Raw genomic sequence first — 17833 nt, forward strand, 5'->3', positions numbered from 1 at the left:
GAGTGTGTGGGCTAGGGTATAAAAGGGGAGAAGGGAGGTGAGGTAGAAAGGAGCAAGGTGATGGAGAGCTTTGAAGCCAAAAATGAGGAGTTTTTGCTTCATGCAAAGGTTGATAGGCAACCACTGGAGGTTTTTGAGGGGGGAGTGACATGCCCACAGCGTTTCTGTAGAAAGATAATCCAGACAGCAGAGTGAAGTGTAGACTGAAGTGGGGAGAGACAGGAGGATGGGAGATCAGAAAGGAGGCTGATGCAGTAATCCAATCGGGATATGATGAGAGATTGTACCAGCAAGGTAACAGTTTGGATAGAGAGGAAAGGGTGGATCTTGGTGATGCTGTGAAGGTGATACCGGCAGGTTTTGGTGATGGATTGGATGTGTGGGGTGAATGAGAGAGTGGAGTAAAGGATGACACCAAGATTGTGGACTTGTGAGACTGGAAGGATGGTAGTGCCGTCCACAGTGATGGAAAAGTCAGGGAGAGGACAGGGTTTGGGAGGGAAGATAAGGAGCTCAGTCTTGGACATGTTGAGTTTTAGGTGGCAGGTGAACATCCAGGTGGAGATGTCCTGAAGGCAGGAGGAGATGAGATCCTGAAGGAAGGGAGAAAGAACAGGGGGAGGAGATGTAGAGCTGGGTGTCATCTGCATAGATATGGTAGAACCCATGAAAGTGAATGAGTTCACCAAGGAAATGAGTACAGATGGAGAACAGAAGGAGACCAAGAACTGACTCTTGAGGAACCCCTACAGTTAGGGGATGGGATGGGGAGGAGGAGCCCACGAAGGAGACCAAGAATGAATGGCCATAGATATAAGAGGAGAACCTGGAGAGGATGACTGGCCATAGATATAAGAGGAGAACCTGGAGAGGACAGAGATGTGCCTTCAATAAGGCTCTGAAGCGGGGAGACATTGCCTCTCGTACTTATGTATGTATACATAAATGATGTATGTAAGATGCACGTTTGTATGTATGTGTATATATCTGTAATTTATTTATTTGTGTATATTAATGTCTGTTTCCCCCTCTAGAACTTCTTGTGGGCAGAGAATGTGTCTGTTTATCGTATTGTACTCTCCCAAGCACTTAATACAGTGCTTTGCACAGAGTAAGAGCTCAAGAAATACAGTTGAACTAATAAATGAATGAATGTTGATTCACCATGCCCCTTCCTCTGCTTATACATGTTGTTCAAATGTGTGAGCCACAAAGGACTGTGGGCATGGCATGAACAGACACCCCAGTGTTACCCTGACTGTCCCGTTCCTTGAGGTTCTTCTGCATTTCCCTGATTTGCTCTGAAATAGCAGTGCAGCCAAAGTGCTCTCATATCCTCCTGTCTCTCCCCACTTCAGTCTATACTTCACTCTGCTACCTGGATTATCTTTCTACTGAAGCACTCTTGGGCATGTCACCCCTTCCTCAAAAATCTCTGGTGGTTGCCCATCAACCTCCATTTCAAGCAAAAACTTCTCACTATTGGCTTCAAAACTTTCCATCACATTGCCCCCTCTTACCTCTCCTCCCTTCTCTCCTCCTACATCCCAACCTGCACACTCCGCTCCTCTGGTGCTAACCTTCTCATTCTCTCCTGTCCCGCCATCAACCCCTGGCCCACCTCCTACCTCTGGACTGGAATGTCCTTCCTCAAATCTGCCACACAATCACACTTCCCCCCTTCAATGCCCTACTGAAGGCTCGTCTCCTCCAGGAGGTCTTCCCAGACTAATCCCACCTTTCCCTCAGCTCCCCCTCCCCCCATCACCCTTACTGGCCCCCTTTGCTCTCCCCACTGCCCCACAGCACTTGTGTATATATGTACCTATCTATAATCCTATTAATTTATACTGATGCTATTGATACCTACCTACTTATTTTGGTGTCTTTCTCCCCCTTCTAGACTGTGAGCCTATTGTGGGCAGGGATTGTCTCTCTCTGTTGCTGAATCATACTTTCCAAGCACTTAGTAACAGTGCTGTGCACCCACGATTGATTAAATACTATTGAATGGAGTCACTTGGGTCTAATGTGACCGGTAATATAGACACAGAGAAGTTAATAGACTTGCCCAAGGTCATACAGTAAGCAGTTGGTGAAGTTGGGAGTAAACCCAGGGTCCTCTGTCTCCCAGACCTGTGTTCTTTCCATTAGGCAATGCTGCTTACTAAAATACAAGAACAACTCACAACAGCTCAGCATCATGGGGTATTAGAACATAAAGTTTAATTTCATTATGAACTTCATCCTGCAATCAGTTTAAATGTGTACTTGGCATCAAGTTATGTTCAGATGTTAATAACACTATAAAAACAACTAATGGTTGACCTTAAGCACCTTCATTTCTAGACCCAGGGATGACACTGTATATTTGAAGGAAATGCAATTTAATGTAATTGGAATTCATTTTCATTTCCCTCATATGCCATATTTTAGAAGATATTAATGTCTAAGGAGCTTAATGTGAGTCTTTTAATAAGACATTCAAAATGTCCCTCATTGAAATGAGAGTCTATTTTTTAGTGAGTAAACACAAATCAGGTAGATGGAGGACAGCAATTCAAATTTCTCTCTTCTGATAGTAAATAATGAACTGCAACTATTTATTATGTTGGTAGGTTGTAGGACACAACCAGTTGAAATCTCAAGCCAGATGACTTTATGTGCAGCATTCATTCATTCATTTATTAATCATATTTGTTGAGTGCTTGTTGTGCACAGAGCACTGTACTAAGCACTTGGAAGAGTCTGATAGAACAATAAACAGACACATTCCATGCCCACAAGGACCTTAGAGGGATCTAGAGGCCCCTAAATGAGTCTAAAGGTGGGGAGACAGACATTAATATTAATAAATTACAGATATGTACCTAAGACTGTGGGGCTGATGGGGGGCGTGAACAAAGGGAGCAAGTTAGGGCAACATAGAAGGGAGTGGGAGAAGAGGAAAGGAGAAGCTCAGTCAGGGAATAATAATAATGGTATTTGTTAAGCGCTTACTACGTTTCAAGCACTGTTCTAAGCTCTGGGAGGGATACAAGGTAATCAGGTTGTTCCATGTGGGGTTCACTGTCTTAATCCCCCTTTTACTGATGAGGGAACTGAGGCACAGAAAAGTGAAGTGACTTGCCCAAAGTCACACAGTTGACAAGTGGCAGAGCTGGGATTAGAACCCATGACCTCTGACTCCCAAGCCCGTGCTCTTTCCACTGAGCCACAGTCCTCTTGGAGGAAATGTGCCTTCAATAAGACTTTGAAGGTGGGGAGAGTAATAGTCTATCGGATTTGAAGAGGGAGGACGTTCCAGGCCAGAGGCATGATGTGGGTGAGGGTTCGGCGGTGAGATAGACGAGATCAAGGCACAAAGATAAGGTTGGCATTAAAGGAGCCAAGTGTAATGGATGGGTTGTAGTTGGAAAGTAGCAAGGTGAGGTAGAAGGGGTCAAGGTGATTGCGAGCTTTAAAGCTAATGGTAGATATATAACTACCTCTCTTTTCAGATTCAAAGAAAAATCCAAATAATACCCTTATGTCAAGAGTCATGTTGCTGCCCCTACAAAGTGCTGCTTGAGGAAGCAGCCTAAAACTGACGTTCCTATCTGATCCTAAAGCCTCAACACCACAGAGTGAAGGAAAAATGATTTGGCATTGGCTAGCCTATCAGCCAATTCACCAGAACAATGTGAAAGTGGTGAGATTAAAGTCACTGATTGCCCTGGACCCAGAGAGAGTTCTATTCTTCCATTTACATGTGGGAAAGTGCTGACTAAATGTCCTCCTGGGAAAGAAGGAGAGATGAGATGGTCAGTGAATCTGGCCATGTCAATAAATCAATCATATTTAATAGTGCTTACTGTGGGCAGAGCACTGTACTAAGCTTTTGGAAGAGTACAATATAACAGAGTTGGTAGACATATTAATAATTGTGGTACTTGTTAAGAGTTTATTTTGTGTCAGGCACTCTACTAGGTGCTAGGGTGGATACAAGCAAATTGGGATGGACACAGTCCCTGTCCCACATGGGGCTCACAATCTCAATCCCCATTTTACAGATGAGGTAACTAGGCACAGAGAATTAAAGTGGCTTGCCCAAGGTCACACAGCAAAGTGGCAGAGGTGGGATTAAAACTCATGACCTTCTGATTTCCAGGCTTGTGCTCTATCAACTACGCCATGCTGTTTCTCACATTCCCTGCTCCAAACAATGTCATATAAGCAGCATTGTCTCTTCCACTTAAGACTCCATTTGCGTAGGAGGGAGAATGTCAGAGAGCAGACTGAGCTCACAGAATGATTTCTGTACCGGAAAAATGCCTACAATCATTACAGTTTCAAGGAAACCAAAACAAGTGGCTGCTGGGCTTGAGCCATCTGGGCCAATTTACCAGGATGGTAGCTATTTTATGTCATTAGATCAGGAAGAGCCAAATATCAAGTTCTCTATTCGTAATCAATCAATCGTATTTACTTAGTGCTTACCGTTTGCAGAGCACTGTTGTTCTAAGCAGCTAGAAGCTCTTAAATATCCAATTTTCATAAAACGAACACATATGTTCTATTCTTATTTCATGAAATAATTATTATTAAAGTATTTATTAAGCACTATGTGTCAGGCACTCTGCTAAGCACTGGAGTAGATACAAGATAATCAGGGAATCAACAGGGAATGTGTCTGATCCTGCTTATATTGTACCCAGCTCTTAAGCATAGCTTGGCAGAGAGTATGTGCTTAACAAATGCCATTAAGAAGGATCACAATCTATGAAGTAGATAGATAAGATACGTCAGCCCAATTTTATAAATGAGGAAATAAGGCAGAGAAATTTAGTGAATTGCCCAAGACCTTCGTCCTTACCCAACAAGAGGCTCAAGCTAGGTTAAGCTAGCTAGAGCTACCCATTCTGCACAAAACTCTATGGGGGTGAAGAAAATAGTTTCCCCTAGTGCATGACTGGTAGGTATACGGAGCATCTTGTCATCACATGCTGATATCCACACTTACTCATCTTTCCCACCATTGCTCTTCCTGAGGATGGAGATGAGTATTTATTATGATTTGTAGCTCAGGCTTTGCATTATGTATTTTCTCTGGAGAGTTAAAAGTCCTGTGGATTATTTTCTTAATTAAACCATTTTCATAATGTTCAGGCCAGGTCTGCACTAATTAACCAGACAATTCAGTCTAAAATTTACATTTGATCTCAATTATCTAGATTCCTTAGATTTTAGCCTGAGTTTTCTGATTACGTTTCTAACATAAACCTTGTTTTAATATTAAACGAAAGGGAGAGAGAGGTGAGAAGAAATAGGGGGAAAAACACAGAAAAAAGTAGAAAAAAGGAATAAACAGGAAATATCATGTTCCTCATTCATTTACTGAACTGGATTTGTCTTGCTGGTGACAGTTTCCAATTCTCTCCCTACCCAGTAGAAATTTACTTCAGTCAATCAATCAAGGGTATTTCTTGAGTGTTTACTGCATATACAGCAATATGCTAATTACTTGGGAGATTATAAATGCTTGGAATTTAATAATAATAATAGTAACTGTTGGATTCCTTATGTGCTTATCATGTGCCAAGCTCTGTACTAAGCACTGGGGTAGCTACAAAGTTATCAAGTTGAGTATAATCCCTGTCCCACATGGGGCTCACAGTCAATCCACATTTTACACATGAGGTAACTGAGGCACAGAGAAGTGAAGTGACTTGCCCAAGTTTACACAGCAGATGCATGGCAGGGCCAGAATTAGCATCCAGGACCTCTGACTCCCAGGTCCATGGTCTTTCCACTAGGCCATGCAGTTTCTCATTTATTTATTATTATTTATTTCTGGGTCTTAATTTCTTTAGTTCAGTCAACTACATCAACGAATAAGAGAATTACCTCCATCCATCATATTTATTCAGTGCTTACCATGTACAGAATTCTGTACTAAGTGGTTAGGAGAATACAATATAACAGTGCTGGTAGACACTGCCCAAAATCACTTAGTTCAGTGCTCTGCACACAGTAAGTGCTCAATAAATATGATCAAATGAATGAAAATGAGCCTACAGTCTATGTGGGGAGACAGATATCATTAAATACATAAATTGCAGATATGCACATAAGTGCTGTGGGGCTGAGAGTCGGGTAAACAAAGGGGCAAATTCAAGGTCAAGGGCAACACAGAAGGGAGTTGGAGAAGAGGAAATGAGAGCTTGGTAGGGAAAGACCTCTTGGAGGAGAAATGATTTTAATAAGACTTTGAAGGTGGAGTGATTATCTGTTAGATATAAATAGGGAGAGAGTTCCGGGCCAGAGGCAGGATGTGGGAAAGGGGTCAGTTGGCCTGATAGATGAGATCGAGGTACACTAAGTAGGTTAGCATTGGAGGAGTGAAGTGTGCAGACTGGGTTATAGCAGGAAATCAGAGAGTTAAAATAGGAGGGGGCAAGGTGATTGAGCGATGTAAAACTAATGGTAACGTATTTTGGTTTGATGTGGAGGTGGATGGGCAACTACTGGAAGTTCTTGAGGACTGGGGAAATGGACTGAACAGTTTCATAAAAAAAATGATCCGGGAAGCCAAGTAAAGTATGGACTGAACTGGGGGGAGACATGAGGCAGGGAGGTCAGCAAAGAGACTGAACAATAATAGGGTAAGTGTTTGGATTAATGTGTAGCAGTTTGGATAGAGGAAGAAAGGCCAGATTTTAATGATGTAATGGTTGAACTGACAGACATATCTCCTCCAAGAAGCCTTCCCTGACTAGGCCCTTCTCTTCTCCCACTCCCTTCTGCCCTGCTCTTACTTGCTCCTTCACTCATCCTCCCTCCCAAGCCCACAGCTTACATCTACGTATTTGTAGTGCTCAGCACATAGTAATCGCTTAACAAATACCATCATCATCATTTGTATGTATCTGTAATTTATTTATATTAATGCCTGTCTCCCCCTCTAACCTGTGAGTTTACTGTGTGCAGGAATGTGTCTTTTGTTGTATCATACTCTCTCAGGCTCCTAGCACAGTGCTTTGCATACAGTAAGTGCTTAGGAAATATGATTGAATGAATGAATGGATAGAATTTGGTGATAGATTGAATATGTGGGTTTAGAGAGAGATGAATTGAGGATAATGTCAATCTTATGTTCTTGTGAGACAGGGAGGATGGTGATTCTGTCCACATTGATGGGAAAGTCAGGGGAAGCACAAGGTTTGGGTGGAAAGATGAGGCGATATTAAGATTGAGATGTCAGCAGGACATTCAAGTAGAGATGTCCTGAAGGCAGAAGGAAATACAAGACTGCAGAGAAGAAGAAAGATCAGGCCTGAAGATACAGATTTGGGAATCATCCACATAGAGATGGGAGTTGAAGCCATGGAAGTGAATGAGTTCTTCAAGGGATTAGGTGTACATGGCAAATAGAAAGGGGCTCAGAACTGAGCCTTGAGGGACTCCTACGATTAGAGGTGGATGGCAGAGGAGGAGTCTGCGAGAAAGGCTCCTTCACCTAACCTTTCAGTTGCAGGACTTAGTGCTTGAAAGTAATTTGGCTGGGCAGTAAGAATTACAAATAACAATAATGCTTTGAATTTATACAACCCATTTTTCAAAGGGCTCACAGAGAGAGTGAGGTGCAAAGAAGTAGCCGGTCATACAAAAGATCCATGGAAGAGTTGAAACTAGAAAGAATGTCCCCTGCATTGCCCTCTTTAAATTAGACAAGGAGTAGGCAAAGTAAGGCCCAAGAATGGTAACAGGACTACCACTGACCTCCTTTAACTTCCTACTGTTTGCAGAAATTTGGGGCCAGTCCTGCTTCCAGGTTGCTGGTCATGTTGGCTGCGTGGAAAAATAATAATAATAAGGATGATGATGGCATTTGTTTAGTGCCTACTATGTGCAAAGCACTGTTCTAAGCACTGGGGGGATACAAGGTAATCAGGCTGTCCCATGTGGGGCTCACAGTCTTAATCCCCATTTTACAGATGAGGGAACTGAGGCGCAGAGAAGTTAAATGACTTTGCCCAGTCACACAGCTGACAAGCCGGGATTAGAACCCATGACCTCTGACTCCCAAGCCCGGACTCTTTCCACTAAGCCATGCTGCTTCTACTAATTCTATTATAATCATTAGTAAGAATGAATAATGACAATTTTAGTATTTATTAAGCACTTACTCTGTGCCAAGCACCCTTGTATATGCTGGGGTAATAATAATACCAGTATATGCTAAGCACTTACTATGTGCCAAGCACTGGGGTAGATAATAATGATGGTATTTAATAATAATGATGGTATTTAATAATAATAATGGTATTTGTTAAGCGGTTACTATGTGCAAAGCACTGTTCTAAGCGCTGGGGGAGACACAAGATGATCAGGTTGTCCCAAGTGGGGCTCACAGTTTTAATCCCCATTTTACAGATGAGGTAACTGAGGCCCAGAGAAGTTAAGTGACCTGCCCAAAGTCACACAGCTGACAGGTGGCGGAGCCGGGATTAGAACCCATGACCTCTGACTCCCAAGCCCGGGCTCTTTCCACCTAGCCACGCTGATTCATTGTAATCAGGTTGGACACAGTCCCTGTCCCACAGTGGGCTCACAGTCTTAATTCCCATTTTAAAGATGAAGTAACTGAGGTGTAGAGAACTGAAGTGACTCATCCAAGGTCACACAGCAGACAAGTGGCAGAGCCGGGATTAGAACCCAAATCTTCTGACTCCCAGGCCAGTGGAAATACAAGGTTATCAGGTTGTACAGAGTCCCTGAGAGTCTTGGTATTGTAGACTCCCAAATACTTAGTACAAGTGCTCTGCACACAGTAGATGTTCAAGAACTATTAATTGAGTGCAGCTGCTAACAGATTGAGAGGAAGTTAGGAGCTGTGGTGGGGCAAGAGCACTCAGAAGCAGATAGTAGAAATAGTAATGATATAGTATTCATTAAACATTTCCGTGGGCTGAGAAGTGTACTAAGAGATAGGGAAGAATACACTGGTGAGAATTAGACATGATCCCTGTCCTTGGGGAAGGTGGGAGGGGCCCTTCTGTGAGCCGAAGTTGAAGCCACTTGGGCCTTGCTTCTCCTTCCACAAGCTCAAGCTTAGTAGCCATTAGCGCTTAAGGGCACATTGGAAAAGTGTGGTTTTCAAAGCTCTGGCACCTCTTCCATTGCAAGTTAATGCTTAAGTATTTTCAGAGTGCAGTTTTCAACTGTGACTCTCCAGCCAAAAACTGACTATCCTTGCAGCAGATGATGATGCCCTAGAACAAGGGCAGTGGTATCCAGTTATCTCTGCCTCTCGCTCCTAAATACCTTCTCCCACTCCTTCGACCTACTCCTTGCCCCTCCCATGCACATATCACACAGCCTCATCCCTTTTATCCCTCATCTTTGCTTGATTTGTGGGCCATGAAACCCACCACTACTTCCACTACAATCACTCCTTGTTGTCATCTACAGCCTCCGTCCTACCACTGTCACATTTCTAGGAATTTTTATGAGTTTCTCACCTTCCTTCCCTCTTTCGTTCAACACCGATTCTCGGTCATGTCGATATCAGGTAGGTATACTCAAAGACCTGCACAAGCACCTACTTCCTCTCACGACCCAAGTCTTCACACCCCAACCCACTCACTCACCAATTTGGACAAACTATTTCTTACCTCACCAATTGAAATACCATGCCCCAACCTCAACCTCCTAATTTACCATCTCTCTTACATCCCTCACACTCTGCAAAACTGTCATTTTCCCCCAATAGGTATCTCTGATCTCTAGATCCCCTCAGTTTATCCCAGGCCATAATGCAGAGAAGCAGCATGGCCTATTGAAAGATCATTAGCCTGGGAGTCAGAAGATCTGGGGATCTGATCCCTGCTCCATCACTAGTCTGCTGTGTGACCTTGGCCAAGTCACTTAACTTCTCTGCATCTCTGTTCCCTCATCTGCGTAGTGGGGAATCAATATCTCTTCTCCCTCCTACTTAGACTGTGAGCCCCATGGGAGACCTGATTATCTTGTATCTACCCCAGTGCTTAGCACATCTTGTTTTGTCTTGTCTTATGCTGTCGAGTCATCTCTGACCCATTGCAACTCCATGGTCACATCTCTCCCAGAATGCCCCACCTCCATCTGCAATTGTTCTGATAGTGTATCCACAGAGTTTTCTTGGTAAAAATCCAGAAATGGTTTAGCATTGCCTCCTTCCACACGGTAAACTTGAGTCTCCATCCTCGACTCTCTCCCTTATCACTGCTGTCCAGCACAGCTTGACACATAGTAAGTACTTAATAAATATCATAATTATTATTATTGTGCTCCACAACAATCAATCAACAAATCACATTTATCAAGCACTTACTGTGTGCGGAGCACTACATAAACTACTTAGAAGAGAACAATATAACAGATTTGGTAGACACATTCCCTTCCCACAAGGAGCTTACAGTCTAGGGAAGGAAAGTGCCATTACAATAAATTATGGATATGTACATAAGTGTCTGAGGATGAGGTGAAAAACATTATGGCCCAGTGGACAGACCACTGGCCTGGGAATTAGAGGGACCTGGGTTCTAGTCCCAGCTCTCCCACTTGCTTATTATTGCTGTGTGACCTCAGGCAAATCACTTTACTTCCCTGTGCTTCAGTTACCACAACTGTAAAACGGGGATTAAGACTGTGAGCCCCAAATGGGACATGGATTGTGTCTAACCTATCACCTTGTGTCTAACCTATCACCTCTAACCTCAGTGCTTAGAACAGTGCCCAACACATAGTAAGAGCTTAACAAATGCCATAAAAAGATACAAATCTAAGTGCAGGAGTGAAGAAGGCAGAGGGAGTAGGGGAAAGGAGGAATTAAATGGGGAAGGTTTTTTGAAGGATATGTGATTTTAATAAGGTTTTGAAGGTGGGGAGGGTGATTGTCTGTTGCTTATGAAGTGGGAGAATGTTCCAGGCCAGAGGTGTGACAACAACGAGGGGTCAGAGGTGAGTTAGATTAGATCGAGGTACAGTGAGTAGGTTGGTGTTAGAGAAGCAAACTGAATGTTCTGGGTTGTAGTAGAAAATCAGTGATTTAAGATAGGAAGCGGGCAAGGTGAATGAAAGCTTTAAAATGCTTTGTATGTCTCAACCTCTCCATCCTTCAACTTTGCTTGCTGATCCTCAGACATACAAAAACTGCATTGGTCAAAACATGTCAGAACCAATTTTTTCATAGGTTCAACATTCTTGATAGGGAAATGGTTCTCCTGAACCAAAGTCAAATGCCCAATTTTTACCAAAATTTACCCAAACTGATACTGAATCAAAGATGAGAAATATATTCATATTACTACATTTATACATTAATCAATCATATTTATTGAATGCTTACTGTGGGCAGAGTACTATAGCAAGAGCTTGGGAGAGTACGATATAAGAGAGTAGGTAGACACATTCCCTGCCCACAACATGCTAAAAGTCTTGAGGGGATATAGACATTAATATAAATGAATAACTTATGAATATGTTCATAAGTGCTATGGTCTGAGGGAGGGGTGAATAAAGGGTACAAATCTAAGTGCAAGGGTGATGCAAAAGGAAGTGGGAGAAGAGGAAATGAGGGCTTATTCAGGGAAGGCCTCTTGGAGGAGATGTGCTTTAAATATGGCTTCGAATGTGGATTAAGTGATTGTCCGATATGAAGAGGGAGAGCATTCTAGGTCAAAACCGGACAAGGGCAAGAGGTCGATGGTGAGATAGATAAAATGGAGATGCATGATTAGGTTAGCATTAGAACAGCAAAGTTTGAAGGCTGGACTGTATTAGGAAGTCATTTGCACCTTCAAGGAGACTGAGTGCTTTTAAAGCCTCGAGTAAGGAATTTCTGTTTGATGCAGAGGTGAATGGGCAAATACAGTAGTTTCTTGAGGCTTAGGAAGACATGGACAGAACGATTCTGTAGAAGAATCATCTAGACAGCAGAGTGAAGTATGCACTAGAGTGGGAAGAGACAGGAGGCAGGGAGGTCAGCAAGGAGGCTGATACATTAATCAAGGTGAGATAAAATAAATGCTTGGATTAACATGTTAGCAATTTGGATGGAGAAGAAAATGTGGATTTTAGCGATATTGTGAAGGTTCAGCCAACAGGACTTTCATGACAGATTGAATATGTGGGTTCAATGAGTGAGAGGAATCTAGGATAACATCAAAGTAATGGATTTGTGAGAAAGAGGAATGGTGGTGTTGGCTACAGTGATAGGAAAGTCAGGAGGAGGACAGGGTTTGAGTGGGAAGATAAGGAGTTCTATTTGGGACATTATTTATGTCAAGCCTGTGAGATTCAACACTAGGAGAGATGACTTTTACTTCATCTAAAGTAAAATGGGAATAGTGATCCTCCTGGTGACCATGCCTGGCAAAGAAAGGGTGCATTTCTGCCATAGAGAAATGGAGAAGTCATTTGGGGACAGGAGGAGAGAAAGTTTAAAGACAGATGTAGGGGTGGAGTGGGAGGGGCTGACAGGTAGGGGAGGGAATAACGTTGCCTGGTCACCAGGGAAAGTTCACCTGTCCCTTGTTATCTGTTGAATTATTGTGGCATAGGTGTTAAATGGACTAGCTCCAAGAAGGACGCTAGTGTCCTAAAGTCAAAACTGACATGCTGTAAATCTGAAACAGGGCGGAATAAGGTGTAACTGGATATTTGCAAACTGTATTTAAAATATGCCCTGAAGAAAATAGTCACCAGATATTGCAATTGTAGGTGTTCAACCGAGAACAGAAAGGAGAGTCATTGACTATGATCACCCAATTGACTGTGACCTTGCTGTGGGCAGGGAATGTATCTGTTTATTGTTATATTGTACTCTCCCAAGTGCTTAGTACTGTGCTTTGCACACAGTAAACGTTCAATAAATACCACTGAATGAACGAATGAATGAATGGTGCAGGAAGTATCAGTAGTGATGCCTGTGTGCAGAATTCCACATGAAGTAGTAATGAAACATACAAGTTAAAAAAAGAGATCCTTGCCTCAAGAGTTTTAAAACTAATGAGGAAAGGACATAATTTCCCATAGCTTTTTCTGGATCAATGGCACCCCTCCACAATTTTCTATGAGGCTGTTGGTCTCTCTGCCTCCCAATTCCATTCATTTTTGATGGAATGGATTTTCTTGAACCTTTCTGGAAGGCTGCTCTAATCTCAATCAAGTAGAACCACAAGTGTGAGAGAAAGTAATAAAATGATGGGAATCTGGTTCTTTAACTTATAATCCTACAGAAGCAAGATCCTTTGGCAGAACCTAGCAAAGTCTCTCTATACTTCATCTTTCTTGATACACAAATTCACCAAAGATCAGTCTCAGGCAGAAGCACTTGGTCATGCCATTTATTATTATTAGTTCTAACTTTTCTTAGGTGTTCTTTCCTATCACCTGCTGTATTTATATTTCACTTCACATTGTTTTTTTCTAACGTTAGTGTTAGTTTTTCTCTCACATATTAGAACGGTTGAGTAAATGTTGAAAAATAGATGACTAAAATTTTTTTTTAAATTAAAAAAATGCCCAAATCCTGGATTAAATAACAGGAATTTCAAATCCTCATTACAGTTTTTGGCATTCAGAACCTGAAGCATGAATACTAATCATTAACCAAGAGATGAAGTGACCAGTTAACATTTTTAATGATCTTGGAAAGGATAATTATTTAACGTTCATTATTGGTAATATTGATTTTAGCCAAACCTCTGATGCAGAGATTTATTTTTTTTCTTTTTGAATCCAAAAGAGCTCTTTGTTTGGGGATATGAAATGTCAGTAAGAGGACTACAGGACTAATTTTCAGTACTAAGCCTTTTGTGCCAAATATTCTCCTTTTCCTCCTCCTCCATCTCATCCTCAGCAGCAGCAGCAGCAAATAAGCACAAACCCACCTTTACTGAATTTAGAAGATACATCAGTCTGCCACATTTAACACCATATGTAATGTTTCATTCTCTTGCATCTTTACAAAATCATTATTTTTTCCAATTTCCCTTTTATCAGAAAAAGTAGTAGATTCTTCCTGACTCAAAATTTAAAAATTCATAACATCAGGACTCTGTCTCCAGAAGCTCATTTCAACCGTATCACCTGAATGATCAAGTGAGACTGTGTTATCATGCACCTTAAAGTAGAGCATCTTCTAATTAAGCCAACCAAAATCTACCCTTAAAGCATTTCCCTGTGCTTCTAACCTTTGAAGTCAATTATAAGTACCAAAAAACTGGAAAGGCAATTAGAAGGAAAAAAAAAAAACAATCACAGAATTTGCTCATTATTGATTTTGAAAACCACCATTTCCTGTGAGATTATTACATTACAAAACACTGTTGCAAATACTGTTAAAGGATTAAGAAAATGAAACAGCAGTTTTACTAGGTATTCCTTTTCTCTCACAAGACTATTCTACTGAATTACAGAAAAAAAGGTGTTTTCCCCACACACTCACATAACATGACTATTTTTTATGTATCTGTGAGTACATAATCACATGTAGCACAGACCCTGTAGCTTGTTTCCATTCTCACCGTATTTATCTTTAAATTGAGAGAGCTTTCCTATAACACGAATCACCAGAGAGAAACAGCTAGTTACCAAGGAGACTCCCTGATGAATCAGAGAGTGTGACTGATATAAGATCTAGACATACTGTATCTTCTTAATTCATGAGACCTTACATTTTAAACAGGAACAGATCATATCACAATAAACTGTGGATCATGAATTTCTACTGCCAAGAAGTACAAACAGTTTTTTATTTTTTACCGTGGAAGCAAATTAAGCAAGTGCCTCTTGTGTGGAATCTGTTAACAGATTCAGTTGAACGGGGAATTTCTCTTGAGCACGCTTGATTCGGGAAAACAAACATCATCCAAGGACAAAGTAGTCCAGCTGGAGGTGACTGAAGAGTCCAATATTTCCTTCTAGGAATCAAAACGAAGATGCACTTCCAAGTGAGGACCCAGAAAAGCACTACATCTCTGCCTGCAGAATTGGTATTTTCCAAAGTAAAGGTAGAGCTGAAAGAAAATATGTCTCCCTGTTTACCTTTGCATGCGTAGAATGGAAGTGAATGGATTGGGATTCGAAAGCACTACAAAACTAGATCAAACTTGTTTGATCTGTGGCCTGAAAAGAGAAGATTAAATTCAGTACCAAGAGTTTCCTTCACTCATTCATTATAAAGCTTCAGTGCTAGATCTCAGCTTATACTTGCAATGAGCCTTAGTCCGTGAGTGTGTCTGATTTCTGCATTGTTCCCCAACACAACCGGAATTGACTATTGCAACATGAACAATTTTGCGAAGACGACATGAAAGGAATTTATCCTGAACCAAGCTGAAGTTTCCTGCTGTTCATGGGAATTACCATAATGTCCATTGAGCATGTGAGCTGTTCAGTCAGAGAAGGATATATAAACAACAATGCAGAGGGGAAGAGGAGTTTCACAAAATGTGGAGAGAACAAGGGCTCTGTAAAATAAAGTTTGAATGTAGAATCTCAGTTTTTTGTCGTTAACTTTTCTCAATGGTGATTCTCCATCTCAAGCACCTGCCTACTAATTTTAGGAAAATTACTGGACAGTTGAGCATTTTCCTATGAGCTTCTGCTTCTCTTCTTTTTCTTTTTTTTTTAATGAAAATACCCTTGAAACTGCAAGAAAAGTGAAAGGAAGGGGAAAGAACTCTAAAACAGTTTTTGAAAGAGAAGATTTATGGAAACTTTCCATTTGCAAATAGGCTATTTTTCCAAAGGTGAAAACAAAAGAAGCATGTAGTATGAAGGAAAAATATTTCTGTCAGATCCAATTGAAATCTCCATATTGGAAACAACTGGTCAACTGTTGCTAAGGTAACCTGATCAATTAAAGGTTGGATAATATTGCTGAATATATTGAAACTGACTAAATATGGAAGGGAGGTTTGTGGTGGGGGGAGGGGAGGAGGGTTCAAGAAAAAAATTCTGATTGGGCAAATAAAAACTTTTAAGTGTTATAGAAAGCCAATTTGGGGCTTTTGTGATATATTTTGGATGACAACTCTTACAAGTGAAACATTTTGAAAAGCTAAATATGCTGTTCATTTTCAAATGAACAGCATCTTTAGGCAAATAGTTTCAAGTACAATGTTATGACATGAATTGATGCTCTCTTAGCTCAAGAATAAATGTAGTTGAGGGTAACTGATATATTCAGAACCTAAAGGAGTCCAGTAGTAATGTATTTTTTGGCAACTTCATAAGTTTGACAGTACTGAAAATTCTTATTGATCTAACATATCCATGCCTTAAATTTAAGAATAAAAATAATCTTGAAAGATTATATCATAATAGTGGAAAACCATATTCATAATAACGAGTAGGTAAAATGAGAAAAATTCACAGCGCATTTTTGTGGAGAAAAATCAAGTAAAATGTTCCCTTAATTGTAGTTAAATAATTCATAATTATGCACTTACTCCATTGTGCACAGGTAGTCAGAAATCCAAATGATGTCATTTCTAACTTCAGATCCAAAGGCCCCAGAAGAAATATATCAAAAACATAGATAACTGAATGATAAAGTTTACCATGTTGATATTTTCTCTATTATGTTGGTTAGATCATAAGTTTACTATTTAGGGTGATTATTATTTTGCTTGGATTTGGAAATATTTATTTCCAACTGTGAGGTGGAAAAGAAAGTTGTAAGACTCAATTTCCACTAATAAATGTGAATGCTTATATGTTTATATGTTATATGCTTATATGTTTTGCCTCCTGACTGCAAATCATACTTGAACTGAGACAGCCTCCTTGGTTTAATGCTCTAGATTGCATTTACTTTTAAAGCAAAGTCTGTTAAGAAGATGAGGCCCCTGCGTTCATCACCACCTGTTTCTTAAATCAAACAAATCTTGGGGGGAGATGGGAAACTAATGAATCAAGCAATCACCTCATGGAAATTTTGGAACTCTCTATGATTGGATTAAGCACTTTTCCTTGAATCCTTTGAGGACTATTGGTTATTGAGTGACACATCCTGCTGTTTTAATTGTGCAGGTTGATTTTGTAAGAAGCTGATATCTTCTGTGTGACTCTCTTGGAGGGGAGTGAAGAGTTAACTGTCCCCCCAAATGTTACCTATTTAAATTGAGTTAAGAACAGTAATTTACTTCCAGACACAGCCCTATGCTATACATGAGTATCAGTCTACATTCCAGGTAGAATGATTTTTAAATTCTTATTGGAATATACTTTAAAAGATTATGCCTTGTATTCTAATTTTGTGCTAAAAATGGTGCATGAATCCAAGAATATGAAGTATTTACTCAGTAGATTGTCTCACTCAGTATTTACTCAGTAGACTCAGATCACATTGTCTCTAGAGGGTAAATTAGCAGTGTTTCCTGGCTCTCAAAGAAAAGGACTGGATGATGAAAGAGACTGAGAATATTCACTAGCAAGAATTCATTTGTACAGTAGGTTAGATTGGCTATGCTATTCTGAAAATCTGCATTTGCCCTTATCACAACTCCAAAGTTGAATGAACCTGTTGCCACAGACTGTATGCTTGTTTATAGTAGGAAACTTTGTTTTAATGGTATTTATTAAGTGTTTACTATATACCAGGAACTGTAGCAAGCACAGAGGTAGATAAGAGTTAATCAGATTGGACACAGTCCATGTCCCACATGGGGCTCATATTCTTATACCCCATTTGCAGATGAGGTAACTGAGGCACAGAGAAGTTAAGTAACTTGCCCAAGGTAAAACAGCAGACAAGTGGCAGAGTTAATAATAATAATAATGTTGGTATTTGTTAAGCGCT

At 40.7% G+C, this 17833-nt stretch overlaps 1 protein-coding gene across 3 annotated transcripts in view; it reads left to right on the top strand.

Moving 5' to 3' along the window:
• The window catches only part of KCNMB2 (potassium calcium-activated channel subfamily M regulatory beta subunit 2), a 272259-nt gene that overhangs the window by 142050 nt on the left and 112376 nt on the right, over positions 1–17833 (top strand). For 2 of the 3 annotated variants that reach the window (XM_029074346.1, XM_029074596.1), the window contains exon 1: positions 14756–15876. The exons of the other annotated variant lie outside the window; for it this stretch is intronic. The gene's annotated coding sequence lies outside the window, so the exon portion shown is untranslated. Of the gene's footprint in view, positions 1–14755; positions 15877–17833 lie in introns of those variants that run through there. 3 annotated transcript variants of the gene reach the window in all.

This window comes from Ornithorhynchus anatinus, chromosome 1, assembly GCF_004115215.2.
Source record: "Ornithorhynchus anatinus isolate Pmale09 chromosome 1, mOrnAna1.pri.v4, whole genome shotgun sequence".
Lineage (NCBI taxonomy): Eukaryota > Metazoa > Chordata > Mammalia > Monotremata > Ornithorhynchidae > Ornithorhynchus > Ornithorhynchus anatinus.